This window comes from Anas platyrhynchos, chromosome 5, assembly GCF_047663525.1.
Source record: "Anas platyrhynchos isolate ZD024472 breed Pekin duck chromosome 5, IASCAAS_PekinDuck_T2T, whole genome shotgun sequence".
Taxonomy (NCBI): domain Eukaryota; kingdom Metazoa; phylum Chordata; class Aves; order Anseriformes; family Anatidae; genus Anas; species Anas platyrhynchos.
This window is the reverse complement of record NC_092591.1, coordinates 43782749-43807616: the sequence shown is the minus strand read 5'-3', so window position 1 is coordinate 43807616 and position 24868 is coordinate 43782749. Positions and strand designations below refer to the sequence as shown.

At 35.7% G+C, this 24868-nt stretch overlaps 1 long non-coding RNA gene across 6 annotated transcripts in view; it reads right to left on the bottom strand.

Moving 5' to 3' along the window:
• Nucleotides 1–24868, bottom strand: part of LOC140002653 (uncharacterized) — a 50554-nt gene that overhangs the window by 12828 nt on the left and 12858 nt on the right. The window contains exons 3-4 of one of the 6 annotated variants that reach the window (XR_011809748.1): nt 21433–21542; nt 19787–20044 (exon numbers count right to left, since the gene is read on the bottom strand). The exons of 1 other annotated variant lie outside the window; for it this stretch is intronic. This is a non-coding gene — a long non-coding RNA (uncharacterized lncRNA). 4 more of the 6 variants (XR_011809746.1, XR_011809749.1, XR_011809747.1 and 1 more) reach the window with 4 other exon arrangements.

The window sequence follows — 24868 nt, the reverse complement described above, 5'->3', positions numbered from 1 at the left end:
CTTCCAAAGATTTTCTCATTTTTCTTAACTTTAATACAATATACCAGAAGTATATCTTTTACTGCTTTGTAGATATTTATATATATATATATATATATACATATATTTTTTTTTTTTCCCAGCTAAAGCAAGCACAAAATAAAAGCCTGTAGAAGTTGGTTGCAGAGTGAACATGATTTACCAGGCTATGAATCTTCTGATTCACAGACATGTCACATACTTACAACACAAATCACAATGCTGCAGTTATGTAGCAAGACTTTGAACCACTCAATGTGTATTGGGATGGAGTTAACTTTCCCTGCAGCAGCTCATATAGTGCTAAGCTCTGCACTTGTAGCTAGAACAGCATCAGTAACACACCAATGTTTTGTCTGTTGCTGAACAATGCTGGCACAGCATCAAGACTCCCTCCAAACCCACCAAAACAAGTAGGCTGGGAGTTGGCAAGAACTGGGGAGGGGACATCTAAACCAACCAAAGGGATATTCCATACCATATGATGTCACAGTCAGTAGTAAAAGGTGGGAAAGGGGAAGGAGAGAGGGTCTTCTGTTATGAAGACCTCTCTCCTCCCAAACAACTGCTATGTGGCCCTACTTCCCAGGATGTGGCCAAACATCACTCTTTGATGGACAGTAGAGAATGATTTTTTTTCCCTCTTTTCTTCCATGTGACCTTTGCTTCTTTTTCCCCTCTTTCTTTTCTCTGTAATTAAATTATCCTTATCTTAACCATGAGCCTTTTTTCTTTCCATCATACTTTCTTCTTTCCCTCTTCTTTTGAGGGGGAGTGAGAGAGTGGTTGTGGTGGAGTTCAGATGCCCAGAAGGGTAAAACCACCTTAAGACCATTTTCAGAAAATGTAACTCTTCTGTAATGCATGTGAAACGCTAAAAGACAACAGGTGGATGGTGTGGTGTCATCTGTTCAGCGTAATGGCTAGGATTTACAAAGCTGTATGATACTGCTTACTTACAGCCCCTCTGTTTAATGTTCCCATCCAGGGAAACTGGAATAGGGAAAGAAGACAAATTAGACAGGAATAAAAGAGGGACTTGAACTTTATTAATCTTCACTCTACAGAAAAACAAACAAAGAAGAAAAAGTACTAATGAGAACATTACTTGCGATTTTCATCCTGCAAGCTAGTAGGTCTCCCTGTTAACACCAGCCTGAGAAAGGACTTTATTTGCTGTCTTCTTACTATATTGTTCTCTGCTGTGACAGTTAAGTCTTTACAAAAGTTCTTTGCTAAACTTGCAATTGCTCTGCTCTCCAGGAGAGCCTCTTTCCTGAAGTCAAGAATCAATGAACCACACAGATCTAGTCTTTGTTAGATGGAAAAAAACTCATGCTCCTACCCAATAAACTTGGGGATCAGCATCTAAACACAAGGATAAGCAGGGCTTTGCATAAAAGTACAGAGTGCTTAGGGACATGGTTTAGTGGGTGATGTTGATGGTAGGGAGATGGTTGTACCAGATGATCTTGGAGGTCTTTTCCAACCTTAATAATTTTATGATTCTTTGTAAAAAAAAAAAAAATAATAATAAAAAAAAATTACAAAGTTTTAAATTAGAGCATGTTTTGAGAAAACTAGCCAGTTATGTTCACAGAGGAGGAAACTATGCAAATAGTACTGGTGCCAAAAAGGAAAATGGTATTTCATCTATTACTATTATTTACTGAAGTCTGAAAGAGGTCTAAGTTACATTTAAAAATTTCTCTTGTGAAAAACAAACTAAACCAACATCATCAACAACAACAAAAAACAGTTACTAAACTGTGCAATCCAAAACTCACCAAGACCAAGGAAGAGCTATACCTGATTTAACAAGTTCTGAATTGGCAAATATATGCAGATGTGAGGGCTGCTGTTGTTGAAAATTTGGCAGCTACTCCTCTTCGCTTTTTAAGAAAGCCAACCGCACATTTTACTAGCTAACCCACTGTGGTTGTTACTAATTCTTAATGGTGGAATACCTTTGATTTTTATATTTCAGGTTGATTTGGCAGCAGCAGATAACCTGGCTCATTTCATACTGGTCTCCTGCCAAGAACCCAAGAAATCTGTGTTTTAGATTTCTGCGTGTATGTGTATGGTGTGTGTGATTTTGTGTTTTGTTGTTGTTGTTTTTTTTCAGATCCCACCCAGCATGTGTCTTCTCTATTTCAAAAGCTAGTTCTAATGATCTAACAAAATGTAGTTTTACTAGACACAAATATGAACATTCTATATGCTCAATTAATGTGCTGAAGGGTTTCAGGTAAATGGATGACCAGAGTCTGTTTGTGGTCCTGTCACAAGCTGTATGGTTGAAACTGTAAAGATTCCTCTGAAGTAAATGAATAATAAATACATAATGAATAGATAAGACTTCACTTGAATAAATAAGAAACTGTTCAGAGAACATTTGACTTATATCTACAGTTGTATGATTTAAATGTACTTTTCAAGCAGTGAATACCTATATGCTTATATATGTTTTTATATTTAAATTTTGGTTTAGCAAGTTCCAAGACATTTTATCAGGGAAGTGGAGGGAAGGAAGAAGGGGAGACAAATGAGGAAAGGGGTCATGACATTGTCCAAATCTCTCCTTTCTGCAATAATCATCAGTGTAACAATGTCTCATTTCAAGCTTATTAGCTGTTAAAGTGCACAGGCACTAGAAGCAACAGCAGAATCAAGAGATTTAGTTTGGTGTGGAACATATCTAGTAGGTCTTTACATATGCCATTTGAACTACATGTTACTTGTTTATTTTTAATTTGAAAACTCATCAGTATAAGTTATTTAATATAGCTTTCAATTATGTTAAGCTAAATCAATTTAGTGAGAAGGTGTTAGAAAAGTAATTTATCTGATTGTGTACTCTTGTTCCTGCTGTGATCTGGGGGGTGGCATCTTCAAAACGGCAATGTTTCAAATTCATTAGAGTTTGAAAACAAGTAATGTTCAAACTGAAATTTGAAGTAAAGACTCAGATTTCTTGGTCACACCTTTATCATAATTCTGCCTCTTCAATTTTTATTTTCCTGTTTCATAAAGAGAAGCTATAATGCTACTGAATAAACATAAAACCGCACCAAACAGAAAAAAAGCTCCTCCCCTCTCTCCCCCCACCCCCAGCTTTTGTGAAACTTTGCCCAATAAAAAAAGTACAATGAAAATTGATCATTTTACCACTGTGTTATTGAATCACGGTGTATATGAACGGTTGCACTTAAAGCTAATACCTTGAAAATTTATTTTTGATTAGAGAACATATGTATTTATACTCTTATTGGGATAAACAGACATAGCTGTATTCATTTCAGAGCTATTCCCAAGGCTGGATTTAGGATTTCCAGCAGTCATTTACAAAGAGAAGAGAGAATATCTTGGGGAAAAAAAAAAAAAAAAAAAAAGAAAAAAAGAAAAAAAAATAAACAGGAGGCAATCCCCCCTCACTTTTTAAGCTTTCTTTAGTGCTGTTTAAAAGAAGATATATAATGTGACTGCAGGTTTCTCTAGAACATCCCACTCAAGTGAGAGGAATTCCCAGATGTGACAGGTCTGTCCAGATGCACATGATAAAAGCATTTGATAAATACATCTGCCGCATCTTTCAGCATGGAAGCAATTAATAGCATTAGTACTTAAGTAATCATAATTAGAGTTCAAAGAACACCACACTAAGATGTATGGGGGAAGCATAAGACTTCTTGCAGTGCTATTGTTTCAGCCTAGGACAAGAATGTTAAACTTCTAAGAGGAGAGTGCGTTTCCTGTCAGCTGGGGATGAATTCAGGTTTGCTCTCAATTCTTTGTGAAAGGCTTTCTAATATCAGGGGGTGACAGACTAGTGATTAAGTAAGTTTTCAAACTCTGAGGTTTTTTTGTTTTCTTTTGTTTTGTTACCTTCTTTCACTGCCTCTATGACATATTCAAGATTCATGAGAGAACCTTCATTTTACAAGTTCCAGTTTTCTCTATTTTTCTTTTCCTTCTATTATCTTTTTTTTCCCCTATTGTTTCATGTTTGTTTCTGTCCTAATTCAGTCCTTCCTTCTATATTTTCTTCAATGAAAAAGTCATAATAACTCCCAACAGTTTCACTTCTTTCTGCAGTTTATGCATTAAAATAATTATTCCTAAAACAGTGAATATGGTAGCTAACAAAACATATCAGGCTTTAAAGCTAAATATCCAAATGAGATTAAGGACAGATGGGAAATGCTGATACATTGCATGGCTTCAGTCTGTCTGCAAACACAGTTTGCATTACTTTATGCTTTATTTTGAAGTAAACTTTCAAAATATGAACACTGGGTTTCTTTTTAAGTTTAGTGTTTTGGCCTGCGAAATCTGGATATACCACAGTGGTATATTCAGATTATACCACAGTATGTGAATATACCACAGTGAATATACCAGTGGTATATTCAAAAACAATGAATATATAATTAAGCAAAGCAGAGCAGCAAGTATGTCCTGTTAGGTGTGTTTCTCATCTTTCTTAGCTGGATGCTTTAGCCAAAGTATTTTTTTTTTTTTTACATTCAACAGTGGTCCAAAATCCTCGGTTTAATTCATCTCAGATAAATAATACTCTCTCTCTCTTTTTTTTTTTTCTTCTTTTCAAAAACTCTAGCATTTTTCATTAGAGACAGGCCTGCACTCTATTTAGATACTTGATCTGTCTGGAAGAAGGAAGGCAGACCCTCACATATGCCTTTGGCACTGTTGTACTCAAAGCTGTCCATACAGCTTGCCTGCTGTATTTTCCACACCTTGCATCAGGTCTCAAGAAAGATTTCGTACTATGTGTGGACACAGAACCATACAGCCTCCCAGAACACCTTTGCATAGGTCACTTAATTTTGCATGCTCTGCAGACTGTCTCCTTGCACCCTTCTCTGCTGCCTCAGTCCATCCTAGCTTGGGTGAGAAAAACTTCCCTTAATTTTTGCTCTGTCATAATGGCAGCCAGTAACACAAAATCTTATAATTTACAGTAAAATTTAGTCTTAAAACCGTCAGATATCATGTCTTTCCATTATCAGAAAATGGATTTAAAACAAGTCTGCCAAATCTTGGTAGTGTTTGGTGACACATGTTGTCTGCTAACACATGGTATACTGCACTGAAAAGTTCAGAAAGCAATGTGTAGGACATGGAGCTGATGCCCCACACCCAACACCCTGTGTAAACTTCACAAATTTATAATTGGCTGCCTAGACCCAGATAGATCTCTTCCTTTGCAGACTTTAAGAAGAATTACTAAAGATGTCCAAGATGACACAGCAGTTCCTGGCAAATGTACACAGACTTAAATTATGAGGCAGAGCCTTGAGCTCAGTGAGGAGTTTTTAAAGTCAGGGTTTCTGCAGAGTTTTGCTGGACTGCAGGAGAAGAGAGTTCTAGCAAGTGATGAATGGAAAGGTGAGGAGGGAGAGAAAAAGACAGCCTGTCTCCTAGAGAAAGCTGCTTAAAGTTCTTCCTTGCTGGGGCTGCCAGAGTTATATTGTTATAACATCATACAGGGAGTGGGCATATAGGTTTGATACCGATAAGAAGATCATAAGATATCTACAAGAGAAGATGTGCTTTAAGGGTAGTAAGCATGTCTTACATCCTTGCTGCACATTGGCAGGCTAAGAAACCAGCATACTCTGCCCTTTATGTCTACAGAGATTGCATGTGTAAGATTTCCCCTCAAGAGAAATATTTCGTTCCTCCCAGAATGGAGCTTGTGTGCATATTAACATCTATGTAGACTGAACAATAGTGGATTAGGACCCTGGCATTAAACAGGGAGTGTGCCAATGTGATAGTATAAACATATCTTTTGAGTCTGCAACGTTCAGTAACATTCCACAATTTCTCTCTTCCATCTTGTCCAAACGAGCTTCTCTTGGCTTGAAGCCATTTTTCCATGATAATGTCAATGGCTTTAGCAATGCTAAACAGCCTGTGCCTGTTATCTTCACATCTTTTTTTTTCAGTTTTTCATTGTTACAGCTGCTCAGCCAAACCGTCAACAATTTATTTCCCACAAACTAAATTGAGCCAATAACATTGTAATCCAGTATAAATAGAGATGCAATTGATTCCAATTAGGCAAAAGTTTCAGTGTTTCCAGGCTTGCAGCCAGTTTGGGGTTTATGAAATTTAACTAAGTTACAGCTTAATCAGCTTGCCACTAGAAAACAAATTCTAGCCAAAAATATCCTGATAATAAAGGAGGAGTGTGAAGAATGCGTAAGATCTCAGTGATGATTTCTTTTTACAACAGCCATATCCAGCTGTTGACAGGAGGGAATCACACATGCACAGAAAAGAGCTCTGTCATTCTTTAGGTGACCAGCAGGTTCATCAGCAGGTATAAAAAGTCACAAAGATCTCTGTCTTGTTCTCTGATTCACAGTTACCTTGACACAGAAAAGAAAACTGCAAGACATACAAGTATGCTAAAAGGCTTGTCTTGCAGATAAGATAATCAATAAACTATTGAAAACTATGGCAAATAACTGAAATCCTGAAAAAAAAGGATGTTAGTATATTGGTGCTGGAAGCCTGAGACAAGTGAAAGAATCATTGTGTATTACAATCAACAGGAATGGAAATATTTAAATATAAGTTTAGTGTTTAGGAATTTAGGGAAAACTGAATGATTCCTGATGATACACTTGAAGAAGCATATTGTGTACTCCAATATTCACACTACTAAGGAATACCAACAATGCTTTTCAGATTATAATACGGACTGCACTACTGGTATAACAACTGGATGGCATTTGAAAAGTATGGGGATTATACTCATAGAAACTTAATCATGATAACTGATAGACAGAAATTCAAATTAGGGTACTCTTCTTTTATAGCTGTTTCCCCATATGCTAGTCTTGAAATTTATTTAAAAGAGCTGCTGTGAGAACAGCACTGTATCTAAGCAGCCTGCTCTGGTTTTTGTTATTTCATGTCCATCAACAACACATGCACACAGATTATAAGGCATTCTGGGTAAAACTTTGGATCATTAGTTTTATACCCATTGGATGAAGGAGAGAAAATCAGAAAGTTAAGTCTATGATCCACCTAGAGGAGGTGAGGCTGAAAAGCACCACTACACTTAGGTAAGGTTACTCCCTGTTTCGACAGGAATAGCACAACCTGCAACTCCTAGATTAACACTTAAGGGATAACAAACCTTAAGTCTAATAGTTACAGACAGTAAACTCAGTTCCTCATTTAATAAGCATACAATGAGAAATATAAAAATGAAGTAATGTCATTTTAAAGCAAAGTTAATTCTTGGAGGAGCAGCTCCAAATTGCTCTCAGCTGACCTTGCTGCAGGAAACATTTTGACACCAAGAAAAAACAATAAACTGGGTTTTAGTTATTCTGCCATGACATTTACCTCTTCTTTTTGTTTAGTGCGTAGTAAAACTTGTTGTGGATAACTCATAATTCTTCTCCAACATGTTCTTGTTTCCCTGTATTGAACTTATTCTATTGAAGTAGTGAAGTAGTAACAGAAGAATATCATGCATGAGAGATTCAGACTTCTTTTATTCTACCTACATCAGCACATTCAATAGGAAAGAACAGGGAGTAAAAGAGACTAAATCTCTAGGCAATGCTGGTATGAATTATTATTACTTCCATCGTTTTCAGAGTGCCTGTTGAGGAAAGTACTGTAAAATTGACACATTCAGTGAGAAGCTGTACAGAAATTTCTGTCAACTACTGTAACATAAAATCTTATTTATCTAACTCAAACTCTGTGCCTAAGATAAGGCTTGATTAATTAAGGGCTTTCTGATTTTTCCATAAGAAAAAACACACTATAAAAGTAAAATGGTACTAGGAGAAAGCTTATATCTGTACTTTAAAATTTGTGTCTCTCTAATGGCTTCAACCGTGCATTAGCAATTTTGTAAATGTAGTTTAAGTAAATGCTATAAACCTAGAAAGAGCAGCTGTTAAATCTCTTTACAACATCTGTAACAATTCTTTTTAACATTAGCAAACCTGTTTTCTCTCATGATTAAATTTACTTCTTGTTGGGCAATATTATATAAGAAGAATACAGCAACTGTTGGGGAAATTTTTGGGTTTTAGCAGTGATTTCCTTTCCACTTTAATTGAAAAGATATTTTTTGGTTTTGTGTGGCCATAACCTTAGCAAAGGCAGCAGTAGCACACATTTTTCTTTCCCAGAGAAGTTAAAAGCTTGCTTTAAATATACGATTAGCCTTATTTGACATTACATGTAACCATAATTATTCTACACATTCAAAAAAGATCTGGGGAGCCAATGAAAATATGGAAATAATAAACAGGATGATACCAGTGCATTAATATTACTTCTAGTAACACTTTAGATAAAATTACTGTTTATTTCCAAACAAAAAATTGTGTACCGTAGAAAACAGAAAATCAGAGTTCTTTCTGGCACAGTAAGTCAACACCAGAGTCAATAGCTTTGTTCTTCATTTATCAAGATCTTCCTCTCAACAGTGAATTATGAGACAATATAATAACTCTGCATCAATCTATCTTTACTTTTATACAAACTGAGTTTTACTGTGTCAGTCTTGTCAACACTGCTGAATATTAATGTGAATAAAGTTAATTGCTGGGCGGATAAAGGTCTGATGCAGTCAAAGTGAAAGGAAGCACCTAACAGAAATCTGTCATTTATGACAAGCTGTAATTTATTTCCACTTCATGATATGTACTGACAGGTTTCAAATCTTACTCTAGTCTTTACCATAAATTGCAATTATTATAATTCACAGCGACATTTGACCTGGAGGTTGTGACCTAGTTCAACACATATAAAAGACTTTACATCTTAGGGAATTCATTCGCAAAATCAGCATGGATTTCTCATTTTAAATCCAATTGTTTGTACTCAACAGTGAATATGCACAGTAAATTGTGTGACTTGCACTGCTTAAAAAAGAAATAGCACATTTCTCTAACTGAAACATGAAGTGTTTATGACAAAATATTTACAGGTTATTAAAGACTAAGAATAAATCTCTGTATGATTGTACAATTATTAATAAGTTTTACAATACTAGGCACAGGTGACACATTAGCCTGATGAATTCTGGTGAGTACTTTTATAACGTATCGTCAATTGTTTTACTAGATGTTGTTACTGGCCTCAAACAATAGATTAAGTTAAATGAGTTTAGTTCCTGAAGTTTTGCTCATCTGTTATTTGATACAGTTTGTAAGAAAATTATCAATGAGTATTCAGTTTTTGGAGCCATAGAAAATTCCCATTCTGACTCACTTTCTGGTGAAAGTCTCTAGATCTATAAATTCAATGTTGAAGCCTGAGCTTATAAGACTTGTCATTAAGAAGCTTTATAAGTGTAACATACAGGTATGAAAATCACTCTTTAGAATGTTATCAATATAGAAAAATCACAAAGATTTTACAGAATATCAGATGATACAAATAATAAGAAATGTGTTACCTGAAAAACATCAGACTTTTCAATAGATTTAAAATTCTTTAGAAGCCTATGCACTAACCACAGTTAATTCTATTGCTAAATGTAATTTTATATTAAATTAGGACCCTACCAAATTAAAAAAGTTTTGTATTTAGTTTTTAAAGCTATTGATCTTTTACAGAATTTTGAAAAGCAGAGTACAAAAATGAATGTTTACTACAGATATCTATCAGAAACATGATGCTTCACTTTAGTATTATTAATTTTCATTTTTTCTCCTTTTTTTCTACTTCTCCTGTTAGGAGAAGGGACTGGAGCATTCAATTGTACATGTTATGCACTGTTCACATATCAAATAAAGGAAGAGCAGTTAGGAGGTGTTTATTGTCTGTCTCTCTGGTTTATCTTTTCCCTTGTATTTGATTACTTTTACGTTATTTCTGATACAGGTAGTAAGAGCTGTAACAGTCAGACTGATTTATGATTGCTGAGTACAGTTTTAATTAACTGCTCAGCTTTATTTATCTTGACTATACCTTTAGCTTCTCAGGCCCATAGTTTGTCACTAAGCAACCATCAATGTTCTCCCCTCTATTAAACTACCTTGATTTTGCTAAGCAAAATAATTTGCATTTCTGCAAAATCTCCCAGTTCCCACTGTCTTCACTATGATCAGAATTAATGTTCTCTTCCCACTTCACATAACTGAGATAACAGCTGTAGAGCCAACATTTAGAAAACTGGAAACACAGAAAAAAAAATGCCCTGATAGCATTGTTTATAATCACAGAGGTATCTGCTTCTCTCAACAGAGCACTTCAGTTGCTTCTGAATGAACAACCTTCTTTTCTGAGAAATCAGTAGACTTCTGCAGCATCACACCAGGGAAATCATCCACCGAGCGCTATGTTCAGTTGAGATATTACATGGTTTCTGTCAGCAGGTCTTTGAGCTTTCTGGAGATTCCTATCACTGTGGAGCACAGACTTGTAAACTGAAGCTATTACCAACGGAGAGCACTGGTGATGAATGAAGAGTACTGGTGTATGAAGAGAGTAGAGTAAGAATGTCATTTTCTCAACAATGTAGACTAAATACACAGAAGTTTAGGGTTAGCAGTGAGAGAGAGAAATAGAGAATAGTTTACACTGCTTTAGATATAATTTCCTGATATGGTAAGATTTATTCAATAATAGGGCAAAAAAAATAGAATTATTAATGGCCTTAAACTAAAAGAAGGAAGATTTAGATTACAGGTTAGGAGGAAATTCTTCACTCAGAGGATGGTGAGGCACTGGGACAAGTTGCCCAGAGAAACTGTGGATGCCCCATCTCTGGAGGTGTTCAAGACCAGGTTGGACAAGGCCCTGGGCAAACCTGATCTAGTAAGTGGCATCCCTGCCCATAGCAGGGTTGCAACTAGATGATTCTGGGATGGGGAGCAGAATAACCCTCCCATGATTCAGGCGGAAATAATTAGAGACCTGATACTCCACCTGGACCATGGGGCCAGATGGGATCCACCTGAGGGTTCTGAGAAAGGTGGCAGGTGTGAAGTGCTGAGACACTTTCCACCATTTATCAGTGGTCCTGGTCAACCAGAGAGCTCCCAGATAACTGGAGACTTGCTAATATGATGCCCATCTATAAGAAAAGTCATAATAAAGATCTGGTGATCTATAGACCTGTCAGCATGACCTTAGTGCTGGGGAACGATTTGGAATAGATCACCTTGAATGCAATCCCACAACATGTGTGGGACAACCAGGGAATCAGGCCCAGTCAGCATGGGCTCATGAAAGGTAAATTCTGCCTAACCAACCTCATCTCCTTCAATGGCCAGGTGAACCTGCCTGGTGGATGAGGGAAAGGCTGTTGATGTGGTCTACCTAGACTTGAGCAAAGCCTTTTTGACAGGGTCTCCCACAGCATTCTTCTGGAGAAGCAGGCAGCCCGGCTTAGACAGGAACACTCTTTGCTAGGCTAAAAACTGTCTAGATAGCCAGGCCCAGAGAGTGGTGGTGAATGGAGTGAAATCCAGATGGCAACTGGTCAAGTGTGATGTTCCCCAGAGGCTGGTGTTGAGGCCCACCCTCTTTAATATTTTTATTGATAATTTGGATGAGAGAATTGAGTGCATCCTCAGTAAGTTTGCAGATGACACCAAGCTGGGGGGAAGCGTCGATCTGCCAGAGGGTAGGAAGGCCCTGCAGAGGATGGATCAATGGGCAGAGGCCAACAGGATGAGGTTCAACATGGCTAAGTGTTGGGTCCTGCGCTTTGGCCACAACAACCCCATGCAATGCTACAGGCTTGGGGCAGAGTGGCTGGAAAGTTATGCAGAAGAAAAGGATCTGAGGGTGTTGGTTGATGCTTGCCTGAATGTGAACTGACAGTTCACCCAGGTAGCCAATAAGGCCAACAGCATCCTGGCTTGTAACAGGAATAGTGTAATCATCAGGACCAGGAAGGTGATCGTTCCCCTCTACTCTGCTCCGGTCAGGCCACACCTTGAGTAGTTTGTTCAGCTTTGGGCCCCGCACTACAAGAAAGACATCAAGGCCCTGGAGTGTGCCCAAGGAAGGGCTACAAAGCCGGCGAAGGACCTGGAACACAAGTCTTATGAGGAGCAGCTGAGAGAACTTGTGTTGTTTTGTCTGGAGAAGGAGGCTCAGGGGAGAGCTCTCTACAACTACCTGAAAGGAAGGTGTGGGGAGCTGGGGATCAGCCTCTTCTCACAAATATCTAGTGATAGGGCTACGGAGAATGGCCTCAAGTTGCATCAGGGAAGGTTCAGGTTGGCAATTAGGACAAATTTCTTCTCAGAAAGAGTAGTCAGGCATTGGAATGGGTTGCCCAGGGAAGTGGTGGTGTCACCATCCCTCGGGGTGTTTAAGAAAAGGTTGGATATGGTTTAGTGGGCAATATTGGTGGTCAGGGGATGGTTGGACCAGACCGTCTTGGATATCTTTTCCAACCTTAATGATGCTATGATTCTGTGTTCCTTAAGGTCTGTTCCAACCCCAGCCATTCTACGGTTATGGTTATGAATCTAGCACTTGTCCCAGTCTTAAAAAATGATTGTTAGCCAGCACTCTTTGTGATCCATTCTTCATGTAGCTCTTTACTGATTGAAAAAAAAAAACCAAAACAACAACAAACAAACAAACAAAAATGAAAAAGATACTTTAAATGTTTAAATGTTTTTTGCTTTTTTTTTTTAATGTATACAGGAGCACCGTTTTGATTTGTTTTCTTCAGTTGCATGATAAAGAATAGTAGCTTTTGACAAAGAGGTAATGGAATAATGTTCTGGTGAAATTATTTTGCCTTAGTGACCACCTCTATTGTGCATTTCTCCATGAATTTTATTTGAAACACTGAAAATGTCTTGCAACAAAAGGCATGTGAAGGCTTTTTCCATGCATTCTTTTTCTAAGTGGTGCTAGAACTAATAAGATTGAAAAATTGCATATCGAAGATGTTCAAGGTTTACAACATTATTTGTAGATATATAGAGAACAATAATAGGAAAGAAATACTGTAACAAAGACAGCAGGAGAAAATCCATATCTGAAAACTCAGATTCAAATATGACCTATTTAAAATAATTAGGTATTCCAGGGAGGATTCTGACTTTCATTTTAAACACCCCTATTATCTGCAGTACTACAAACCATCTACAAGTTTATCAAATGGAAAAAAAAAAAAAAAAAAAAAAAAGTAGTGACTTAGGTAACAATGTGAGGACACTAATATCTAAAAGCATTTTTTCTGTGGTACTCACAGAATAAAAAGTAATCTACAAAACAGTCTCTGATTTCCTGAAAAATACTAAACCAGCAATTTAGAGCTATATCAAACCTTCAGTGGAAGATACGTTATATCCTTTTTAACATGTCATTCAAGTATCCTTTGTCACAAGCAAAAATTTAACCATGTGACTGAGCCTATATTTCCACAACCTTTACAAAAATGCTAGTGTTACAGTTCCCTATAGTTCCCTAGGTACTGCAACCAAATGCAGTACCTTAGAGTATTAATACATTTCACATGCTCTCCCTTTTTGAATTACTTCACTTAAACACGCATGTACTTTCTGATATTCTAAGTGTACATGATTGGGATATAAGCCCCTGAAGTATTGTTCTCAGCTAAAGCTATCTGGAAAACAAGTGCTTACTGTTGATTCTGGTTTAATTAGTATGATCTAAAAACATTTTGGCAAAGACTTGTTATATGCAGAGATTTAATAACAAACTTAGTTATAAGATGCACATGTATGGAATTCATCATCTTACTCCATTACCTGCAGAGCACATGGCTGAATAAATGATGGTTATAAAATGTATGTTAGTTAGAGCAAAAGTATGTAAAAGTTTGGACAGATGCAGAGTGTAACTCATCTTTTCCTTATTGTTTGGCCCTTTCAACTATGGTTGTGAAACATGTTTATTATAAAAAGATACAAGCATCACCACTGGTCCAGAAAAGGGTAATTACTGTGAATAAATCCTATTATCAAGAACATCTTATAATCAGAATTTTTAAACAGTTATGAAATTAAGCATAAAGCCTTCAGCACTTGTCCATGGAATCAAATCTACTATATGGAAACACCTTATAAATCTGCCAAAAGACATAAATCTGAACAGCGAGACTGTTTTGTTTTTTTTTTTTTCTAGACATATGCTATGCTTTTAATAAGGACCTGGCTCGTTTTCAGGCTTATCTTTTCGTTAAGGCAGAACTGAAAGCAAAAGCCTTGAAAGTAGTTAGAAAAACAGTGTAATCACAAAGATACCATTATCCTGTCTCTTGTAGCTTTTATATTTGAGCTTCTCAAAGCTATGGACAGCAAATTACTCATTTGATACCTGAGCTGCATAAAGAAGATTGAAATCTGGGCTATTAATGATCTTTTCACTCTGTTTGGGATATTCTCAGTAAGAGCTCATGTGTAGTACAGATGCTAGCTGTCTACATTATTTCTAGGCCCCCAACAAAATACAGAGGTAGAAAGTGTCATTTATCCTGGATACACTAATGCTGAAAGAAATCTTATTACTGTATGAAAGCTGCTTGAAAGTAGGAAATGGTTTTCTAGGAGATCAGATGCAACTTGGAGAAAAATATTAGGTTTCTTTTTGATAATTTTTATAGTGAGTAACCCACATTGCTAGATGAATGCATCTTAAGTGAATAAATCAACTAAAATTAAATATTAATTTTGAGTACCAATTAAGATGGTGATTAATTAGAGAATAGACAAATAAAAGGTTCATTCAAAACAATATTATCCAGGCAGTATTTTTATTCCTATTCTTTTCAAAATAGTTTAGACTTACACAAAATCTGTATGACAAAAGAGCACTAATTCTCATTTGGCTAAAGCCTCGAAGCAATTGTTTAATTTGCTTTGCCATTCCTATATAGAACTTACTGCAAAGTTCCCCAGGAATGCCTGGGAGTCAGGAAAAATACCACCATCATGAATGGCAAAGAACTAGAGCATAAGAAATATTAAATGCCATATTCAAAGTCACACACGAAAGTGTGGGAGATCTAGAAATTCAGTTTTGGTATACAGGCTTCATTGTAATCAAATTGTAATCAAAACAAAACCAGTCTTCCTTCTTCCTGCTTCTCTCCTTATGCCCTTTTGTTAACCAGGTAAATGCAGCTGTTCCAGCATGTCATTGCTAGTTCCAAAAATAGCTTAGTGTTTCATTCATTTTCTTACATCCTTTATCATCAACTCAAGCTGGTGAAATGTGTACATGGAATTAATATTTTTTTCCCCTTTTCATCATCTTACAGATTTCTTTCACATACAAGAAAACATGCAAGCCCCAGCATTAGACTGGGTGGCCTCAAAAAGGGAAAGAATGGTATATTCATCAAAGAAAAGTCTGATCGTTTCTTATTGGTCCCCTCAGGAAGAAATCTTTACTTCTGGAGTCAGTCCAGAATGCTTGTTCTATAGGCATAACTAACAGGCCAAAGTCTGATTTAAGGTAGCAATTACTTTGATCTATTTCTCACTTCTGTTATACGCAAGCTTCTCATGAATTTATGACTTTCTGACCTAATTCTTTAGGGAATACTTGAAAATCGGTGTTTCCATAGATGATTTTTCTTTTACTTTTTTAATCAAGTAAGCAGTCTTAGGTCTTCAGCTCTTCAGTCAAGGATGAGGAAACAGGTCATGCAGTGCAGGTAGCCAAGACATCAGCAGTTTGCTCTTAAGGCTCTTTCAAGCATTTCAGATTATAAAAATTTTGAGATCTTACATTCCAGAAAATGCATAGTTCCTTCTAGTAGGAAAGCTGGATGAATAAATCACACTTCAATTGCTTCTCTGAGTCCTCACAAAACTTTAATGTATGTAATCCATGAGAAATACAAAACAAACAAAAACAACCACCAAAAACCCACAGGAAAAAAACAACACAAGTGCATTATCACTAATTGAAATGATTAAGGGAAAGTCCTGTTTCCCTGCCCCAAATTCATTCACTTTAAGTTTCACTTCAAAATTAATTCATTTTAATTTAAGTATTCATAACATTGATTTATTAAATGCTGTTAGACAATGACCAAAATTAACAAGAAATCTAAAAAAAAAAAATTCCCTCCATGATAAAAGCAACCTCAAGAAATTGTGCTTTTATTTAAAGTCAGGGGTACAGTAACTTAGTAAATCTTATTTATACAATTACAGTGTGAACGTGAGGCAGCATACATACAGAACACCGATTTCTTACTGTGCATTTTTTAATCTTTTTTTTTTTTTTTTTTTTTTTCCCCTAGAATCTAAATCCAAACTTACCGAAGAAGAGAACCAGAGAGGGAAAGGGAAGGGAAAAAACTATTCACTAAATGAAAACAGACTTATATAGTTTGTTAGTTTAAGTTGGGAGAAATAAATCTTGCTGCTTTAAGATAATGGATTCTCATTTTGTTTTGCATCTCTTCTAATAAAATCTAACTGTTAAGACCCTTGTCTGCTTAGGAACGTCTCACATAGTAGATGAGATGAAATTCATGCAAAAAAAAGCAACATCAGAGGGCATAGAGATTAAAGTAACATTTGGAAAGAATTGATTGGGTAGAAATTGGTGAGATTTTTTTCTCTCAGGTGGCAGCAGATGAACATCTGTGGAGAAGCCAACAGCACCACAGAAGACACAGAAGTTTATCTGACGTAAAGTAAAAGAGCAATTCTGATGGGGAAATATAGAATGAGCATATGTCTGCTCCACATGGATACTAAACTTTGGATGACATTTTTCTTAAAAAAGAAAAACATCTTTTAATGTTTCCTCTTTTGCTGTGGACTATCTGCTACGCTGTTTGTAATAATTTGCAAATCATCCTTCAGGCACCACTTAACCTATCTAAATGCAAAAAAAAAAAAAAAAAAAAAATCTGGAATACTATCAAAGCACATATCAAATAAAAAGAGCCATTCTGCTTCAGCAACAACATAAGAGACCTGGTTTTTATTATGCATATGAAGTGTTTAATTTAAACTGTTAATGGTTAACCATGTCTGGCCTAGAGCAATGCAGATCTAGGAAAAAATATCCATAAATACCCCACTCTTCCCCTTCATCTCTCTAATTCTTTCTTCTCTACAGTCAAAGAGAGAGGAAAAAAAAAAAAAGAAAAACAAAACAAAACAAAACAAAACATGTAGACTGTTTATGTGAAACATCTTTTACCCAGAATGTACAGAGAAAGAAAGTAAGCTTTCAGCTCATACCGAAAGCCTAGTAGTCTACCTGTATTAAAATGCTTGGAAACCAGGAATAGCTCACAGTCAGCTAGAGGTTGTCAGGGAATCATGTACAAAGCATTTCTGAAAAAGGCATCTTAGAATTTTGAAGATGTCTAGGTGTATATGGTTAGCTGTGCATAGACAAATCCCAACCAAAGCATGGTGCCAACTCCATCTCCCATGTTAAGTGAATTTGCCTTTATTCAAAAGTGATTTTAATAAGTATTTTATTTAAAAGTATTTTATTAGTAAGTGGCACTAATAAAATCTACTTGTCATTCATAATGAATAAGTTTTTGCTAAGCAAATAACTGTTCCTATATTTAAAGTTTTCAATAAAATCTCTTGGAGGAAAAGGAATTCTGTCTTTCTCTCTCTCTCTCTTTTTTTTTTTAATTCTGCTTTAAAAAGTTTCCAGAAATGTTCTTGTGGACTCGACATTTGATCAGCTAGAAAGATGGGAAAATGCCAGCATAATATACCTACCATAGTAAATCAATTTTAAATTCAACTTTATAGAATCCAGACATTCTGTACCCTTCCATAATCAAACTAGCTTATATATAGTTCAAATAGAAGGCAAAAGTTCAACAGCTTCTTTGCCTAAAGCATTTATATTTTCCACTGAAAGCAACTCTTGTCCAAGGTTGTCTGTTTTTGACATACAGATCTTAAATAATTCCTATTCCTGTCTGAGAACCAAGAAATTTTGAAAAGTGAAAATGAATTTCAGTGCCCAATCTCTTTTCCTCTAAGGAAGTGACAATATGTCCTAATAGATGTTAACAAGCTGATAGAAAACAGAGAAAAAAATTATAATGTCTTGCTTAGCAACAGTTCTAGAAAAGTACAGCAGTTTTAGTCATACTTTACTCAGAACATAATACTCTGAGAGTGTCTAATAATGGACACTAAAAATGATGCCAAGTAGTATCTAATAGTAAAAGGTATCCAAAATTACAATCTTGTAATTGAGCTTTCTTAGGGCTGAAAAGGTTTATTTCCACAATAGTCTCCTAGGAATCCAGCAATACTTCCCTGATGACAACTGCTGACTTCCTTTGTTTTTCTTTTAGCCCTGCCTTGATTTGGTTAGCTCTAGCTTTTAAATGGTAAATATGCATTTCTCTCTCTTCCTGTACACAGTTTGCTGTGATGAAATCTAGTTTATCAAATAATCTACATTAGCTTTTGCTGTTAATATGTAGGGAAAATACAGTTTCTCATACCAAAGTGGATTCAATTGCATTGAATGCAAACTTAGGCATTCACATCACGTAGCAGCCATAACTAATCATTAATTTCTTTTCTCGCTGTTGCCAAGAACTTTTGGATTACTACACAAAATCAAATAATACCTAAGTCAGACTGTCCCAAATCAAGTAGCAGCATAATAATAGACTAACTCTGTTTTATATCACTTTGTTTTTTAATCAGCCCAAGTTACTACGCTGCAATGAAATTACTGTGGTTTATGGGACCAGAACAAGAAGTCAGTAAAAGATGAAAGTGGACCTAACACAATTTACCTGTCCCTTAAAACTGTGCCCCATTCTAAAAACAAAACAAAACTTAATTATATAAGTTGTCTTTTTAAAAATACCATATCTATTATTTTCAAAGGAAGTCTATAAACTAGTTTCTAGAACCTCTTTGTTCATATAGATTTCACACACCACTCCAACTATGTACAGATCCAAAAAATGTGGAATGGGGTAGAAGACCAGGGAAATGGTCTTACGCTGGATTCTTAGTACTGGTTCGGGTTGAAAGCTGAAGAATTGAAAAGTTGTTGAGTTAAATTGTAAGACTTTCACTTTTAATAAAGCTATATACGAAATAATACGGGTTAATTATTATTATTATTATTTTTTAATAGGAAAAGGTTAAGTAATAAAGTACTAGGATGTTATAGCAGGCTGAACAGTTAACACAATTTAAGTGCACTGTCCTTGTACTTCCAGTAGATGGCAGGTACGGTACTTAAAACTTTTTAAAACTCAACAAAACTCTATTTTCTTAATTTCTTTTCTTTTCTTAAAAACAATAAGATGCTATTATCTGTGATTTTTTAATAATAATATATTATTTCGATATGCATGCATTTTTACACTTAAGAAATTTAAAGAAAACATACAAAGGTGAAAAGAATGTTTTATTAAACATTAAAAACTAAAAATAAATTATAAAGTAATAGGAAAAGAAAGAACACACTGAACAACACTCCCAGAGAACTGGAATGATAAGTAAAAATATTCAACATAAAATAGAAATCACAAATGATAAAAATAAAATAGAAATTTAAAATAAGAAATGTATTTTTTTCCATAAATCTGTCTTCTTTCTAAGGCAAGCAATATATATATATTTTTTTTCATAAAGAAACTTTCAATTTTCTGTTACATTTCACTGAAAAATTAAGAACCATGTAATGACGGTGAATCATTTACAAATTCAGAGATCACAGCAGTAAAGCTGTCCATGAAACTGAGCTCAAACCCCTGGGCATATTCAAGAAATTATGAACTTGTTCAGAATAGAATATATATATATGTAAATTTTAATTTCAGTCATGGGTGAAAGTTTAATACAAAAAATGACAATTTCACGCAGTGACAATATCTGAGACAGGTGTTTTGAAGGAAATCATTAACATCACAGAGGAACTGCCATGTAAAATCACCATCTAAATACAATGGTTCGGGCAGTTTTCCACGATCATCATCTTGAAACCTTGTCTTCTGTGCTTTCCATCCCATGCCTTATGCCAGCTTCTGCAGAAAAAAAATTAGCACCTGCTTTCTCATTAGTGTCCCTAGACATGCACTATACCGTTGTACAGTATTGAATTAAGTTGGTAGAGCCATCCCACAGGCATGTTCACTGTTCTTGTTTTTTTTTCTACTCAAACTCATGATACGAATGCTAATTATTCCACTCATTTCCTGGCTTGCAGCTCATATCCCTCCAACGACCTCTCATTAAATTCCAGATGGTTTATCTTTGTCCTTAGGTAACATTTATGTCCTTTAACCAGTATTGGGGTTAATCAGTTTTCCTTTTTTGTTTTCTTTCCTTCTCCTTTCCTCATCTCCCTGGCTTCTCATGTCAATCTACCTGGCAGACTATTTTGCTGCTTGCTCCACATTCCACGTCAGGTCAGATATTTCTCTGCAGCTCCTGGGCATATACATGTACAATAGTGGAGGGCCACTGACTTTCCCTGCAAACTTGTATCCTGTTCCAATCTTTTTTATGCATTCAGTTTTGTTTGTTTGTTTGTTTTACCAGCATTTCATTGTCCATCTTCAACAGTTCAGTTTAGACACCTGACTCCTTCTACCTTCTCCTAGGCTTGCGTGCTATGATCAGTCATTCCCCAGTTCTTCACCCCCAGTTCTAAGACGCTGGCCTTGAATGAGATACCTTCCTTTTTATGTTGTGCAGAAACCACAAAACGAAATATTATCTCACATCACAAAAAAAGACTGACAAATGATTATGAATACTTTTTACTTTTCAGTCTAGTGCCTAATATTGGCTCTCTCTCAATGGAGAAGCTCCTGTGAGGAAGCCTCACCTTTGTCACATACTCTACAGTTTGCCTGCTGTGTCCCACTGTGAAGATGGCAAAAGAGTAAACTTGTCTGAAATAAGAGGTGCAAGAAATGCAAACAGTGATGGAATCAGCACTGAAAATTATGAAGCACCTACTGAGCATGTACAAACTGCTTTCTGAAGGTCTGTTACTTAAACAAATTTTGGCATTTTAAGGCAATGGGAAGACTTCCATATGAAAGAAAAAAGCTGTCAAATCTAATTTGTGAATACGTGATTTGTAGTTTTTTGAGGAAAAGAGCAAAGAAGTTTTTTACATTATGATATATTTCTCTCGGTTTCATTCCTAGAAATTATAAAATTAGTTTTGGCTAAATTAAAAAATAAAATAAAATTGTACAAAATTCTCATGCAAGTGCCAAACATGAAGGATATCAAACAAATGGATAAATTAAATAAAGTAGTAAACAATAGAAAATAGAAAAATAACCTGAAAAAAAAAAAACAAAAAAAAAAAAAACAGGAAATTTTAATAAGAGGTGGTGATACCAGCTCTACACTTCATTGTGTTCATACAAAGCACTTGTGGTAACAATAGCTATACATAAAAAAATTTTTTTCATACCTTTTCCAGTGTTTTGTCTGTACTCTGCCCATTTCCATTGTTAGCACGTGGTATTACCTTGCTTTGGCCACTGCACTCAGTACAAGTTGGCTCATGAGCGCTGGTTTGGTCTGAGTAGGAAGTGGAATTTCTTGTGAGGCCAACTATTTATTTAATGCAATCTTACTTATTTATCAAGAGAGTAAAAAAATCTCTTTTCAAACAGAGGAAGAATAAAATAGGAGATACCTGCACATGTTGCCATGCCTCAGTTAGCAACCAGAACAAAACGCTGCTTGCAAGAATCTATTTATTTATTTATTTGTTTGTTTTATTTTATTTATTTATTTATTTAGTTATTCCTTGGGGATCATGTTCCAAGTGTTACTGTTTTTTGTTTTTGTTTTTTGAATTCTGCAGCATTTCATTCTTTGTAGTATTTTTTTTGCTGTTTTCCTCTCAAACACTTGCAATACAATCTCTTAATTCATCCACCTTTAGACACATTTTTATTAAAAATGTTGAGAGGTTTCCTACAGTTATAAGCCTCCTATAAAAAAACAGAGACACTAATTATAGGTAACCTGAACTATTTAAAGTCTTTTGCCTGTAGTCAATTTCACTGTAGAAATAAGGACGGTGTCACTAATATTTAGGGATTTTTAACTGTGGAACTTCTTTGGACTAAAAAGTTGAGTTTGCATACGTTACATACATGTTATGCAAGACAGGCAAATAGCACCATAAAAATGTGAAAAGGATGACTATATTTCAGGATAATAAAGAATGGTTAATGCTGATGAATAGTCATCTTTCATTACCACTGAGTAGCACTATTAACTTCAGCCATCCTCCATATTTTTGGTCACTTCTTTTCACATGGGAAAAATAATCTTTCCCTGAGAATACAGAAAAAAGGTAAGCTATGAAAGACTAAAAGAATTCAGGAAGTAGGCCAAAATAAACAATATTCACTACTTAGCGTTATTGCAAGACTTTGTCAGCCTGATTCAGTCCAGAGTCCTGAATCTATTCCCTGTGAATATATTCCTGTTAAAAAAAAAAGACAGGGAAGAGAGAATGGAGTTGTAACATGGCACTCCGTAGTCAGTTTATTTCACAAGTGTTGAAGGCTGGTTGAGAAAGTGGAAGATTTCTGAAGCTCTTGTCACATGCTCCAAATATGTCAAACCAATCTAGTACTAAAACTCTGAATGTGTATTTAGGGACAACGCTACACAACAATAACTTTTTTTACACCTTTCCTGCAGAATGGTAGCAGTGACTGTATCACGAATATTCTGATTTTATTTGCTACAATCTACTGGGGAGCATTCTTGAGGAATTAATTTCCATAGCAGATTTTTATTTAGTTTTACATTGCCACTCAGCAGGACCACTACAGAGAAAAAAAAAATCCTAGAAAGCAAATCCTAAAAATATGCCACTGATATATAAAGCAGCAGGCCTCAAAAAGGATTCATAGTAACATATGACACAGATTGATGCAAAAGAGATGAACGAGGGTATCTGACTTCAAGAGAGCTTATTGAATATCCTGTGTACTTCGTGTTCAGTGTAAATATCTTGTTATGTGGAATAATCAGTAAAAAAAAAAATCAGATGAAATTATTTAAATATCATTATACTAATACAAAGTACCTGAAAACTGGAAAAAAAAAATCAAACAGAAAACATTTTTCTTGTGTACCTTCTACAGACTGCACTGGAAAATTGTCCTGTATTATAAACAGCCTAGGCAGAAAAACAACAACAACAAAACAGATCCAAACCCCAAATTTCCCCAAATCATGGTTATCAGGGTTTTTACTCGGTTTACTTAAAAGCTGTACAAACAGATATACTGCCTTCTTGCCTCTGGCATACTCAGTTCATTCTTGTTTCATCACCTGTTCTGTCAGCAGAGAATAGTAACTTTTATCTTTTTCCTCCAGACAAGATCAGCTTTAACCAAAATGCTACGAGCTGCGGAACACGTGCACGGGGAGCGAGGCCTGGCCTGCTCAGCTTTCCTCCTCGCTCAATGACAAACACAGGCAGGGAATGTTCCCACCTCTGGGGCTCTGGAGTGGCCCAGGCCTTCTTGTTTACTTGTACATGTCAAAAGCAAGTTTCCTGTTCTCTAGAGGTTTAGTCCAAAAATCTAATCACCAACACATGCATGGAAGTGGGAGCCATTAGTCTTAGGAAATTAAGTCACTGAACTATGAGGGGAAAAAAGCTTGAAGTAGACGTTTATTGGAATTTTCAGAATCATTATTTGAAATACAGCAGCTCTTTCTCACTGAACTTGAGAGTGTGGCTGGACTAGCACAATCATTTTGAAAATACTATCAAAACTTTTTAAAAGCCTGGCTACTGGCACAAATTCCTACAATAATTAAAGTTGCATATAGATCTGGAGAACATATTTACTTCAGAGTCCCTGCGTAGACAATGGAGAGAGACAAGCAGCTCTGGACAGTGATTCAGATCATACAGCAAGCACAGGTGCATATCCCTCACAACTGAGTAGTTCTTAGTGAACCTCAAATACTTCATTTATAGGAGCCTCTGCTCCTATATATACTTCAGGCTTTAAGACACATGGAACACATCTGGATGTAAAGGACAACAGGATCTCTAGTTGCACATACACAAAAATTCAGGGAGCATTCATGTATTCCAGATAAAGGATTTTTGATGACTTTTCTATGGTCCTGCAACAGAGAAGAAACACCAAAACAAAACAAACTAGCTTAATGTGCAATAACATGGATTTTATTAACCCAATTGTTCCTGAAGTTACTGTTAATCTTTCTTACAACACAGAAAATTCTAAAAAGAAGACTAAATTTTAAATTAATTGCTTTTAAAATAAAGGAAAAAAGAGTATGTCTCTCGTTACATCGTCTTGTTACAACCTTATTGTCTAATAGGTTGCATGTAGGTCATAGTACTCTGACATAAACCTGGAATTCAGGTTTTGCAAATAAATTTATCTATTATTTTTTCTTCACCTCATTGTGACTAATTTAATTCACGTTTTTTTCCAGTTATATCCAGTTTCCATGTCTTGTTTTAAATTAAGCTAATTCTTGAAATAAAGCATTCTATCAAATTCTACTCTTTCTATTAGAATCTTGGCTGTGAGAGGTAGGCTGAGCTGTGACATAGTTGAATATTTCTAATACAATATGTGAATCAATATTTTAATGCTGATATTTTAATTAGCTGCCAGAACTGGGCCAGATCACAGTTCATATCCTGTTTTGGTCAGGTCATATACAGGAAGAATAAAAAAGTCCCCAGTCTGTTAATTAATAAAGAGTGATAAAGAACTAAGTGTGCCAATGGCCTGTTCTCAAACAGATGACTGACTGGCCTTCATTATCATGTCTTCTTATTCCTAAATACCACGGCTTTCCCCAAGACAAAACTATACCAGCATTATGAA